Genomic DNA, 13,649 nt, shown 5'->3' with positions numbered 1-13,649 from the left:
GCCAGCATACTTGGGGTCCAACATGTACACTGCGGCGTGTATGGGCTTCAGGCATAAGTCTTCACGCTTTTTTTTATGTATTTCAGAACTGCAGTTTCCTCTGCTTGGAGCAACAGTGAAGTGGGCAGGGCAGTACGGATTTCTTCTCTTACATCTCCAAGCAGAGTCTGAACATCAGATAGGATGGCATTGTCTCCCTCAATCCGTGCAATTGCTACTGCTATAGGTTTCAGGTTGCTTACCACTCTCCCAAAATACATCATCTTGATGGGGCTGTCCATATCGGCAGACTGTGATATGGCCATTTCTTGGAGAGACTCCTTCCCCTCCAGGAGACTGTCAAACATGATGACAACACCATCCCAACTGGTGTTGCTGGGCCGCTTCAATGTGGTGCAATGAGGTAGATTGCTGCTATAACTTGATGACCCTTCACATACCTAACCATTTCCTTGGCTCTCTTGTAGTGTATCCATTGTTTTCAGCACCATGATGTCCTTGAGGAGCAGATTTAATGCATGAGCAGCACAGCCAATGGGTGTGATATGAGGGTAGGACTCCACTTTCGACCAAGCAGCCTTCATGTTCGTAGCATTGTCTGTCACCAGTGCAAATACCTTCTGTGGTCCAAGGTCATTGACTGCCTTCAGCTCATCTGCAATGTAGAGACCGGTGTGTCTGTTGTCCCTTGTGTCTGCACTCTTGTAGAATACTGGTAGAGTGGTGGAGATCATGTAGTTAATTATTCCTTGTCAACGAACATTCAACCACCCATCAGAGATGATTGCAATACAGTCTGCTTTCTCTATAATTTGCTTGACCTTCACTTGAACTCTGTTGAGCTCTGCATCCAGCAAATGAGTAGATAAAGCATGTCTGGTTGGAGGGGTGTATTGCTGGGCGAAGAACATTCAGAAATCTCTTCCAATACACATTGCCTGTGAGCAACTTTATGCACTTGGCCAGATGATTTTGCATCTTTGTTGCATTCTTCACATATGATTTGGCACAGTATTTGCAAATATACACAGCTTTTCCTTCTACATTAGCTGCAGTGAAATGTCTCCACACATCAAATAGTGCCTGTGGCATTTTCCTATAAAGATTAGAAAGAAATTAGCAAAAAAAGACAAATACAATTCCATGTACTGATAAATAGTTAAGCAGTTAGATTAAACACCTTCTTTGTAAGATAAATGTTTTAAAATGACACATGTATGGAAACAGGTGAATTAACCTCTCTGGCGCAGGCGTTCCACTCGCGACCCACCTCGACAACATCCGGTGAAATTGCAGAGCGCCAAATTCAAAATACAGAAATACTCATAATGAATAAATGAATAAACATTCATAAAAGATACAAGTGTTATACATCGGCTTAAAGATTAATTTCTTGTTAATCCAGCTGCTGTGTCAGATTTCAAAAAAGCTTTACGGTGAAAGCATACCATGCGATTATCTCAGGACTGCGCCCCGCTTACAAAAGCATACAAACATTTTCAAGCCAAGTAGAGGAGTCACGAAAGTCAGAAATAGCGATAAAATTAATCACTTACCTTTGATGATCCTCATCTGGTGCAGTGACAATAGTCCCTGTTACACAATAAATGTTTGTTTTGTTTGATAAAGTCCCTCTTTATTTCCCAATAACTCCGTTTTGTTGGCGCGTTTTGTTCAGTAATCCACTGGCTCAATGGCGGTCACAACATGCAGACGAATTCATCCTAATAGTACCGTTAAAGTTCGTCAAAACATGTCAAACGATGTTTATAATTAATCCTCAGGTTGTCTATTGTCTAAATAAATGATAATATTTCAATCGGACAATAGCGTATTCAATAGAAAGGAAAAACAACGAAGGCCGTGCAATCGGTCACGCGCGCAAACCAGCTCTGCTTCATTCTACAGTCCACTTACAAAATGGTCTCATTCTTCCTAATTTTTCAGAAAACAAGCCTGAAACAATGTCTAAGGACTGTTGACATCTAGTGGAAGCCATAGGAACTGCAATCTGGGTCCTAACACATTACATACTGTATAGGCATTCAATTGAAAACTACACACATCAAAAATATCCCACTTCCTGGATGGATTTTCCTCAGGTTTTCGCCTGCCGTATCAGTTCTGTTATACTCACAGACATTATTGTAATAGTTTTGGAAACTTTAGAGTGTTTTCTATCCAAATCTACCAATAATATGCATATCCTAGCTTCTGGGCCTGAGTAACAGGCAGTTTACTTTGGGCACGCTTCTCATTCAGATGTCAAAATACTGCCCCCAAGCCATAACAAGTTTTAAGTTAGAAATTATTTAAACACACTTTATATGTGGGCAACTGCAAATACCTAGGTGTCTGGTTAGACTGTAAACTTTCCTTCCAGACTCATATTAAGCATCTCCAATCCAAAATTAAATCTAGAATCGGCTTCCTATTTCGCAACAAAGCATCCTTCACTTATGCTGCCAAACATACCCTCGTAAAACTGACTACTCTACCGATCCTTGACTTCGGCGATGTCATCTACAAAATAGCCTCCAACACTTTACTCAGCAAACACTCTACTCAGCTCTCTACTCACTGGTCACCATAGCAGCACACGCTCCAGCAGGTATATTTCACTGGTAACCCCCAAAGCCTCCTCATTTGGCCGCCTTTCCTTCCAGCTCTCTGCTGCCAATGACTGGAACGAATTGCAAAAATCACTGAAGCTGGAGACTCATCTCCCTCACTAACTTTAAGCATCAGCTGTCAGAGCAGTTTACAGATCATTTCACCTGTACATAGCCCATCTGTAAATAGCCCACCCAACTACCTCATCCCCATATTGTTGTTTTTGCTCCTTTGCACCCCAGTATCTCTACTTGCACATTCATCTTCTGCTCATCTATCACTCCCGTGTTTAATTGCTCAATTGTAATTATTTCGCCACTATGGCCTATTTATTGCCTTACCTCCATAATCTTACTTCATTTGTACACACTGTATATATACTTTTCTATTGTGTTATTGACTGTACATTTGTTTATTCCATGTGTAACTCCGTGTTGTTTGTGTCACACTGCTTTGCTTTATCTTGGCCAGGACGCAGTTGTAAATGAGAACTTGTTCTCAACTGGCCTACCTGGTAAAATAAAGGTGAAATAAAAATACTTTGCTGTAGGCTGCTATTTACTAGTTATGTCATATAAAATATATTCACCCCATCCAGTATTGTAATCATAACTTGCCAGAAAGTATGTAGTCCTTGGCTCAGACAGTGTACTAGTGTGGGCTCAATAGCATCTCATTAGTGTGCAAGAGCTTGAGAATCAGCTGTACATATGATGGAAGAGTGCACTGCACATGTGATGGAAGAATGCAATGTGCATGCAGAGGGTTGCAATTCCATTGAATTGGGGATAGTTTAACCAAAATATGCCACAAGACCTAGAATTGCCTTATGTGTATCCCACAAAAAAGGTTTACTGTTATAAGCTAACTTTTTTGATGAATTTAAGGAAAATTCCCCAAATTCCCCAAATAACTTAATTTCCGGAAATTTCCCAGAAAGTTTCCGACCCTTTGCAACCCTATCTACAATACAAAATCCATGTGTACGTGTGTGGAGTGTGTGTTATATGTGTATGTGTGCCTGTGTGTGTCTCTTCACAGTCCCAGCTATTCCATAAGGTGTATTTTCTATGTTTTTTAAATGTGATTCTACTGCTTGCATCAGTTACCTGACGTGGAATAGAATTTCATGTAGCCATGGCTCTATGTAGTACTGTGTGCCTCCCATAGTTTGTTCTTCCCTCTTTGTGTCACCTGACCACACTACTGAACAGTGGTCCAGGTGGGGACAAAACTAGAGCCTGTAGGACCTGTCCAGATGGGATAGGGCAGTATGCAGTGTGATGCCGATTGCATCGTCTGTGGACCTATTGGGACGGTAAGCAAATTGAAGTGGGTCTAGGGTGACAGGTAAGGTGGAGGTGATATGATCATTGACTAGTCTCTCAAAGCACTTCATGATGTTTATTCCTGTCGGTGCGACGCACTGAGAATCCAGGTGGCTGTACCGACTCTGATAGCATATCCCGAGATAACCATGTTTCCGTGAAACAGAATATGTTACAATCCCTGATGTCTCTCTGGAATGCAACCCGTGCCCTGATTTCGTCGACCTTGTTATCTAGGGACGTTAGGGAGTAATATACTCGGAAGCGGTGGGTGGTGTGCGCGCCTCCGAAGTCTGACCAGAAGAACGCTAACGCTCCGTCTCCCTCTTCTCCGGCTGCGTTGTTTTGGGTCGGCCTCTGGATGGTGCGGACAAAGGATCCACTTCGGGAAAGTTGTATTCCTGGTCGTAGTGCTGGTAAGTTGACGTTGCTCTGATATCCAATAGTTCTTCCCGGCTGTATGTAATAACACTGGGCTAACAATGTAAGAAATAATAATGCAAAGTTTCCTAAGGACTAGAAGCGAGGCACCATCCTATAACAAGAGACAATTATTTAAAACAGTAAAACACGGGATAGCATGACTAATTATGTAATTTTCCACAATACTAGTTGGTAGCAGGACAGGAGTTTGTGACAGGAAATTACGTATAGTAGATGACAGGCATCTCAGTCCTTGGGGAGAAGCAAACTGTCATTGACTGTACACAGTATGACCTTTTCCGGGGATAGTTTTAGAAACACTCTAAACTGTCCCCCAGTTTTGTGAAGATTCTGATTGCCTATTTACGCAAAAAGGTGAATGTTAGAGGTGATGGGGTTTCTTTCTTGTAATTTTGTAGCTTCACCACTTAAGGGCGCCCTTTGACAGGGAAATGTAGGCTTGTACCAGGCTCAACTCCACTCTGTTAAATTGAAACATCTTCTCCACACTGGAACGGTGTAGTTCCTAAATTGACCCCAATCCTGCACTTTTTGTACAGTGGAGAAGTGAGACATTTAGTCATGCCCGATGGCGTGTATATCTCCACCCCACATCCGTAACTCATGCATAGCTGATCTGTCCTGTCTCTCACACTTACTGTATATACCCAATTTATCTCCTAAACTGACTGCATTTAAATGGATTTGACCCTGACCCTGATTACTACACATAGCATTGTTGTCATTTATTTTTTACCTTTATTTAACTAGGCAAGTCAGTTAAGAACAAATTCTTATTTTCAATGACGGCCTAGGAACAGTGGGTTAACTGCCTTGTTCAGGGGCAGAACGACAGACTTTTACTTTGTCAGCTCGGGGATTTGATCTTGCAACCTTTCGGTTACTAGTCCAATGCTCTAACCACTATGCTACCTGCCATGGTCAGTCATATGTGACTGACCTCCTTGATTCGGCCTTATGTAGAAAAATTTGAAATTGTGTTTCTTACATTAGATAAAAGTAGAGACTCAGAGCTACAAAATGGTATATCACACTGCAGTTTAGGAACAATGGGAAAGTGATTCTGCTTTGAAAGTTGATAAACTTGTAACCCTACTTTTGAGAAAATGGCCCTTGAATGTTTTGGTACACCTACTAAAGAGCTCTTCTTTGTCTACATCAGCATCATTCACACCCTCTTAAGGCTTAGCTCCACCTGTCTCTTTAAGGATTCACATGAGGCCATGTGTTAAACATGCTATTTCAAATAAAATCTAAGTTTATTTGTCACATGCACAGGAGACAGAAGGTGTAAACGTTACAGTGAAGTGGTCCCATTGCTTGACGTCATGGGAAAATCAAAAGAAATCAGCCAAGACCTCAGAAAAAAATTGTAGACCTCCACAAGTCTGGTTCATCCTTGGGAGAAATTTCCAAATGCCTGAAGGTACCACGTTCATCTGTACAAACAATAGTATGCAAGTTTAAACACCATGGGACCATGCAGCCGTCATTCCGCTCAGGAAGGAGACGCGTTCTGTCTCCTAGAGATGAACATACTTTGGTTCGAAAAGTGCAAATCAATCCCAGAACAACAGCAAATGACCTTGTGAAGATGCTGGAGGAAACAGGTACAAAAGTATCTATATCCACAGTAAAATGAGTCCTATATTGACATAACCTGAAAGGCTGCTCAGTAAGGAAGAAGCCACTGCTCCAAAACTGCCATAAAAAAGCCAGACTACGGTTTGCAACTGCACATGGGGACAAAGATTATACTTTTTGGAGAAATGTCCTCTGGTCTGATGAAACAAAAATAGAACTGTTTGGCCATAATGACCATCGTTATGTTTGGAGGAAAAAGGGGGATGTATGGCTCCCTGGGCAAACCCCCACTTCAGCGCCCCCCCCCAACAACAACAAAATAGCACCGTTGTGCACTAACTTTTTATTCAGACATTTGGAAAACCACAAAAAAATAATCACGACATTTAAAAGAGTATAAATATAAAAATATATACAAAAATTAGACTAATAAATCAAATCAAATTTATTTGTCACATACACATGGTTAGCAGATGTTAATGCGAGTGTAGCGAAATGCTTGTGCTTCTAGTTCCGACAATGCAGTAATAAACAACAAGTAATCTAACCTAACAATTCCACAACTACTACCTTATACACACAAGTGTAAAGGGATAAAGAATATGTACATAAAGATATATGAATGAAGTGATGTACAGAACGGCACAGGCAAGATGCAGTAGATGGTATAGAGTACAGTCTATACATATGAGATGAGTAATGTAGGGTATATAAACATAAAGTGGCATAGTTTTAAGTGGCTAGTGATACATGTATTACATAAAGATGGCAAGATGCAGTAGATGATATAGAGTACAGTATATACATATACATATGAGATGAGTAATGTAGGGTATGTAAACATTATATTAATTGGCATTGTTTAAAGTGGCTAGTGATACATTTTTATAATTTCCATCAATTCCCATTATTAAAGTGGCGGAGTTGAGTCAGTATGTTGGCAGCGGCCACTAAATGTTAGTGGTGGCTGTTAAACAGTCTGATGGCCTTGAGATAGAAGCTGTTTTTCAGTCTCTCGGTCCCTGCTTTGATGCACCTGTACTGACCTCGCCTTCTGGATGATAGCGGGGTGAACAGGCAGTGGCTCGGGTGGTTGTTGTCCTTGATGATCTTTATAGCCTTCCTGTGACATCGGGTGGTGTAGGTGTCCTGGAGGGCAGTAGTCCCCGGTGATGCGTTGTGCAGACCTCACTACCCTCTGGAGAGCCTTACGGTTGTGGGCGGAGCAGTTGCCGTACCAGGCGGTGATACAGCCCGACAGGATGCTCTCGATTGTGCATCTGTAGAAGTTTGTGAGTGCCTTTTGGTGACAAGCCGAATTTCTTCAGCCTCCTGAGGTTGAAGAGCGCTGCTGCACCTTCTTCACAACGCTGTCTGTGTGGGTGGACCAATTCAGTTTGTCCGTGATGTGTACACCGAGGAACTTAAAACTTTCCACCTTCTCCACTACTGTCCCGTCGATGTGGATAGGGGGGTGCTCCCTCTGCTGTTTCCTGAAGTCCACAATCAACTCATTTTGTTTTGTTGACGTTGTGTGTGAGGTTATTTTCCTGACACCACACTCCGAGGGCCCTCACCTCCTCCCTGTAGGCCGTCTCGTCGTTGTTGGTAATCAAGCCTACCACTGTAGTGTCGTCCGCAAACTTGATGATTGAGTTGGAGGCGTGGGTGAACAGGGGTACAGGTGAGGGCTCAGAACGCACCCTTTTGGGGCCCCAGTGTTGAGAATCAGCGGTGTGGAGATGTTGTTACCTACCCTACCACCTGGGGGCCCCGTCAGGAAGTCCAGGACCCAGTTGCACAGGGCGGGGTCGAGACCCAGGGTCTCGAGCTGATGACGAGTTTGGAGGGTACTATGGTGTTAAATGCTGAGCTGTAGTCGATGAACAGCATTCTCACATAGGTATTCCTCTTGTCCAGATGGTTAGGGCAGTGTGGTTGCGATTGTTCGTCTGTGGACCTATTGGGTCGGTAAGCAAATTGGAGTGGGTCTAGGGTGTCAGGTAGGGTGGAGGTGATATGGTCCTTGACTAGTCTCTCAAAGCACTTCATGATGATGGAAGTGAGTGCTACGGGGCGGTAGTCGTTTAGCTCAGTAACCTTAGCTTTCTTGGGAACAGGAACAATGGTGGCCCTCTTGAAGCATGTGGGAACAGCAGACTGGGATAAGGATTGATTGAATATGTCCTTAAACACACCAGCCAGCTGGTCTGCGCATGCTCTGAGAACGCGGCTGGGAATGCGTCTGGGCCTGCAGCCTTGCAAGGGTTAACACGTTTAATGTTTTACTCACCTCGGCTGCAGTGAAGGAGCCCACAGGTTTTGGTAGTGGGCCGTGTCAGTGGCACTGTATTGTCCTCAAAGCGAGCAAAAAAGTTATTTAGTCTGTCTGGGAGCAAGACATCCTGGTCCGCGACGGGGCTGGTTTTCTTTTTGTAATCCGTGATTGACTGTAGACCCTGCCACAACCTCTTGTGTCTGAGCTGTTGAATTGCGACTCTACTTTGTCTCTATACTGGCACTTAGCTTGTTTGATTGCCTTGCGGAGGGAATAGCTACACTGTTGTATTCGGTCATGTTTCCGGTCACCTTGCCTTGGTTAAAAACAGTGGTTCGCGCTTTCAGTTTCACGCGAATGCTGCCATCAATCCACGGTTTCTGGTTTGGGAATGTTTTAATCGTTGCTGTGGGTACGACATTGTCAATGCACTTTCTAATGAACTCGCTCACCGAATCAGCGTATTCGTCAATGTTGTTGTTGGACGCAATGCGGAACATATCCCAATCCACGTGATCGAAGCAGTCTTGAAGCGTGGAATCAGATTGGTCGGACCAGCGTTGAACGACCTGAGCGCGGGAGCTTGCTGTTTTAGTTTCTGTTTGTAGGTGGAAGCAACAAAATGGAGTCGTGGTCAGCTTTTCCGAAGGAGGGCGGGGGAGGGCCTTATATGCGTCGCAGAAGTTAGTATAACAATGATCCAAGGTTTTACCAGCCCTGGTAGCACAATCGATATGCTGATAGAATTTAGGGAGTTTTGTTTTCAGATTAGCCTTGTTAAAACTCCCAGCTACGATGAATGCAGCCTCAGGGTGTGTGGTTTCCAGTTTACATAAAGTCAGATAAAGTTCGTTCAGGGCCATCGATGTGTCTGCTTGGGGGGAATATATACGGCTGTGATTATAATCGAAGAGAATTCCCTTGGTAGATAATGCGGTCGACATTTGATTGTGAGGAGTTCTAGATCAGGTGAACAGAATGACTTGAGTTCCTGTATGTTGTTATGATCACACCACGTCTCGTTAATCATAAGGCATACACCCCCGCCCCTCTTCTTACCAGAAGATGTATGTTTCTGTCGGCGCGATGCGTGAAGAAACTAGCTGGCTGCACCGACCTCGTTAGCGTCTCTCGAGTGAGCCATGTTTCCGTGAAGCAAAGAAGTTACAGTCTCTGATGTCTCTCTGGAATGTTACCCTTGCTCGGATTTCATCAACCTTGTTGTCAAGAGACTGGACATTGGCGAGTAGTATGCTAGGGAGTGGAGCGCGATGTGCCCGTCTCGAAGCCTGACCAGAAGACCGCTTCGTTTGCCCCTTTTACTGCGTCGTTGTTTAGGGTCGCCGGCTGGGATCAGATCCATTGTACTGGATGGAAGGCAAAACACAGGATCTGCTTCGGGAGAGTCATACTCCTGGTTATAACGATGGTGAGTTGACGTTGCTCTTATTTCAGTAGTTCTCTCCGACTGTATGTAATGAAACCTAAGATTCCTGGGGTACCAATGTAAGAAATAACACATAAAAAAACGAAATACTGCATAGTTTCCTAGGAATGCGAAGCGAGGCGGCCATCTCTGTCTGCGCCGGAAGTAGTACCAAAAAGATGTAACAAAGCACAATAGAAACAAATTTGTATTGATGTGGCACTCGAGCATCAATACATTACCCATCCCCAACACTGTCAACCAAGACTAAATCAATTCACCTTGGTGGTGTGCAGACTGGTTTTATATTATTCTTAACGATTTCACACAAACCAGAAAAAAATTCTACAATATGTCTGTGAAACTATATATTCACAGTATTATGAATGAATTGTGGCTCCTTGAAAGTGGCAGCTCTAGCCTTTAGCTCAGTGTGGATGTTGCCTGTAATCCATGGCTTCTGATTGGGATATATACGTACGGTCACTGTGGGGACGACGTCATCGATGCACTTATTGATGAAGCCAATGACTGATGTGGTGATCTCCTCAGTGGCATCGGAGGAATCCCGGAACATATTCCAGTCTGTGCTAGCAAAACAGTCCTGTAGCTTAGCATTTGCTTCATCTGACCACTTTTTTATTGATCGAGTCACTGGTGCTTCCTGCTTTAATTTTTGCTTGTAAGCAGGAATCAGGAATTTGCCAAATGGAGGGCGAGGGAGAGCTTTGTATGCGTCTCTGTGTGTGGAGTAAAGGTGGTCCAGAGTTTTTTTCCCTCTGGTTGCACTTTTAACTTTAACAAGTCCCCGGCCACTAGGAGTGCCGCCTCTGGGTGAGTGTTTTCCCATTTGCTTATGGTGGAATACAGCTCATTGAGTGCGGTCTTAGTCTGTGGTGGTATGTAGACAGCTACGAAAAATACAGATGAAAACTCTCTAGGTAGATAGTGTGGTCTAGTCTACAGGTTATCATGAGATACTCTACCTTAGGCGAGTAAAACCTCAAAACTTCCTTAGATATCGTGCACCAGCTGTTATTTACAAAAATACATAGTCCGCCGCCCCTTGTCTTACCAGACGCCGCTGTTCTATCCAGCGTATAACCAGCCAACTGTGTTGATAATGTCGTCATTCAGCCACGACTCCATGAAGCATAAGATATTACAGTTTTGAATGTCATGTTGGTAGTTTAGTCTTCCGCGTAGGTCATCGATTTTATTTTCCAAAGATTGCACGCTTGCTAGCAGAATGGAAGGCAGCCTTACGAATTCTCAGAAGGCAGCCCGCCCTCCAGCCCCTTTTTCTCCGCTTTCTCTTCACGCAAATGACGGGGATCTGGGCCTGTTCCCGGGAAAGCAGTATGTCATTCACTTTGTGCTTGTCAGACTCGTTAATGGGGAAAAAATAATTCTGCCAGTTCGTGGTGAGGAATCGCAGTTCTGATGTCCAGAAGTTATTTTCGGTCATAAGAGACGGTAGCAGCAACATTATGTACAAATTAAGTTTTAAAAATAAGTTACAAACAACGCAAAGAAATTAACAAAAAACACAATTGGTTAGGAACACGTAAAACGTTAGCTTTCTTCTCTGGCGCCATCTTTAAATGCTGCATGGGTAATACAGACGTCGGATTGACCATGCATCCAGATGCACAATGCATTTCTCTCTCCAGAATTCTCTCTCCTGCCAATTTGTGCACATTCATTGTTTCATAACTTAATTGTGTGAATTGTTTGCATTTGATTGTTAGTTTATATCAATTCCCCATTGCATGCATTCAATATTATTATTCCAGTCTTCCCCTTCTCATTGTTAGAGTGGACACATTGTTTGCGGAGTGCTCAACCTATGCTACACTTGTGAGAAACAAGTTTTGGTTTATTTCATTCCATTTACGAGTTTTGTCAATTTAGTCATTGTCTTTTGTTTGGAGCGCTCCTGTCAATGTTGAGTACGGACGCGTAGGCATAGAAGTAGCCCTATAGGCTACTTGAAAATCCCTTTTGATAATCACTTTAATGTAATGCTCTGATCCAGTGGAAACATCATAAAATAGGCCTACCTGATTACTTATCAGTGCTTGACTTGGACTGAAATAGGTTCCGGTACTCATTTTGGGTGCTGGTACTGTTTAAATTTAGGTGCAGGATCTCTATAATACCTTTGAGCTAATATTCTATAAGAGGAACAGGAGATCAACTTTTTCAGGTGCCGGTACTCAGCTACGGTGAGCTCCTGTCCAAGTCAGGCACTGCTTCTTATCCCTTGCGCAAATAGCCTACAGTTGTGTCTGTCCTGAGCTCATTGGCAGGGAAACTCTGAGGGACCAAAATATTTTATATCATGTTGCAAGTTCGCTAGTGCAAGCTTCGAGGCCTTGTAGACCCAACTTAATAGTTGATACAATGCTTCATGTTCGTTGCAGCCAGGCCATGTGTAGCCAATGTGATTCATATGATATTTATTTTCATCAGGATATTTTCTACTTGCAGGCTGCAATGTTTTTATTTGTTGGCTTTATGTAGGCTATTTTTACATAGTTGGCAATAGAAGTACATTTTTAGGTTTGTATAATTTTCATTTAGATTTGGATTGAATGTTCTACCTGCAGTCTGTAATGTTTTCATTTGTTGGTTTTATGTAGGCTATTTTTGACATAGTTGGCAATAGAAGTACATTTTTAGGTTTGTATAATTTTCATTTAGATTTGGATTGAATGTTCTACCTGCAGGCTGTAATGTTTTCATTTGTTGGTTTTATGTAGGCTATTTTTGACATAGTTGGCAATAGAAGTACATTTTTAGGTTTGTATCATTTTCATTTAGATTTGGATAGAATTTTGATTAACCACATGACAATGATTTTGAGGTATGAAGACATTATTATAAATGAAATGTAACTGTTTCATGAAAATGTGCAAATGAAAACAATAACTGGCATGCAGATCGGTAGAAAGGGTAAGATAAATTGGCATTCAACAGGAGAAAGGTTGCCGACTCCTCGTGTAGCCTATTACCGGCAACTTCAGGAGAGTAATGGCAGAATCTGCGAAAGCCAGCAGGAGCGGGAGTAGAATAGTTGGGTCAGGTTAAGTTTTTTTTCTTCTGGTTCTCTAGATCTCTGGCGCCCTCATGAGGCATTTGTCTTATTTCATCAGCATTAGACAAGCTCAGCGCATATAGTTGAATTTATTAAAACACATAGTGTGTTTCAATATATGGAAAAATACACGTTCAAAATTTCCGACCAATCAATTGGTTGAAAGAACAGACGACTTTCGTTCAACCAAGATTTTTTGGTATCTGGGGACAGCCCTAGTTCATGCGTCACGTCTATTTCAATGGGCACAAGCACTGTTCATGACACAAACTGTTCACAACCCTCTTGTTGGCTGAGAGAACATTTTGCAGTTTTAAAGCTAATTTTCTTGCAATTCTATACATTTTGCCATGTGTATTCATGTGATATTTGAGTGTCTCGAACATTACTACAAAATCTATGGGCTCAAAAACCTAGCTAAAAAGCGTTAGCTGACATGGGCTAGTTGATCTGGACATTTCTGACAAGTTATAAATAGCTCTCTAAGGTATGCAATGACTGACATGACAAGAGGAACTGATGATGCACCACCCAATTTCAAATTGCACCTTGTGTATTCTGCTATTACAACTTTCAAGAGTAAGTTGAAAGCTGGACTGAGTTCCAAACTGAGTTCCAAATTACCGCTCTAGTTTATTGGCCTGTGTGAGGTTGGCTATCCCTCTGTCTAGGAATATGTGAATCAGTGATACACATGGGTAGGCCAGACGTGGGGAACTGTAACATGTAGCTCAAACCTCTCCTCTGCTAGAGAAGGAGAGCAAGAGAAAAATGAGGAATTGAGAGGAGAGCAGAGTCAGGTTAGAGACACTGTAAAGTAGTTTAACAGACTGCTTAGGAGCGCCTTTACAACCATGACATCAGACCCCTTCACCT

The sequence above is a fragment of the Salvelinus sp. IW2-2015 genome, linkage group LG15, assembly GCF_002910315.2.
Source record: "Salvelinus sp. IW2-2015 linkage group LG15, ASM291031v2, whole genome shotgun sequence".
NCBI classification, from domain to species: domain Eukaryota; kingdom Metazoa; phylum Chordata; class Actinopteri; order Salmoniformes; family Salmonidae; genus Salvelinus; species Salvelinus sp. IW2-2015.
The sequence above is the reverse complement of the archived record's forward strand: the minus strand, read 5'-3'. Positions refer to the sequence as shown.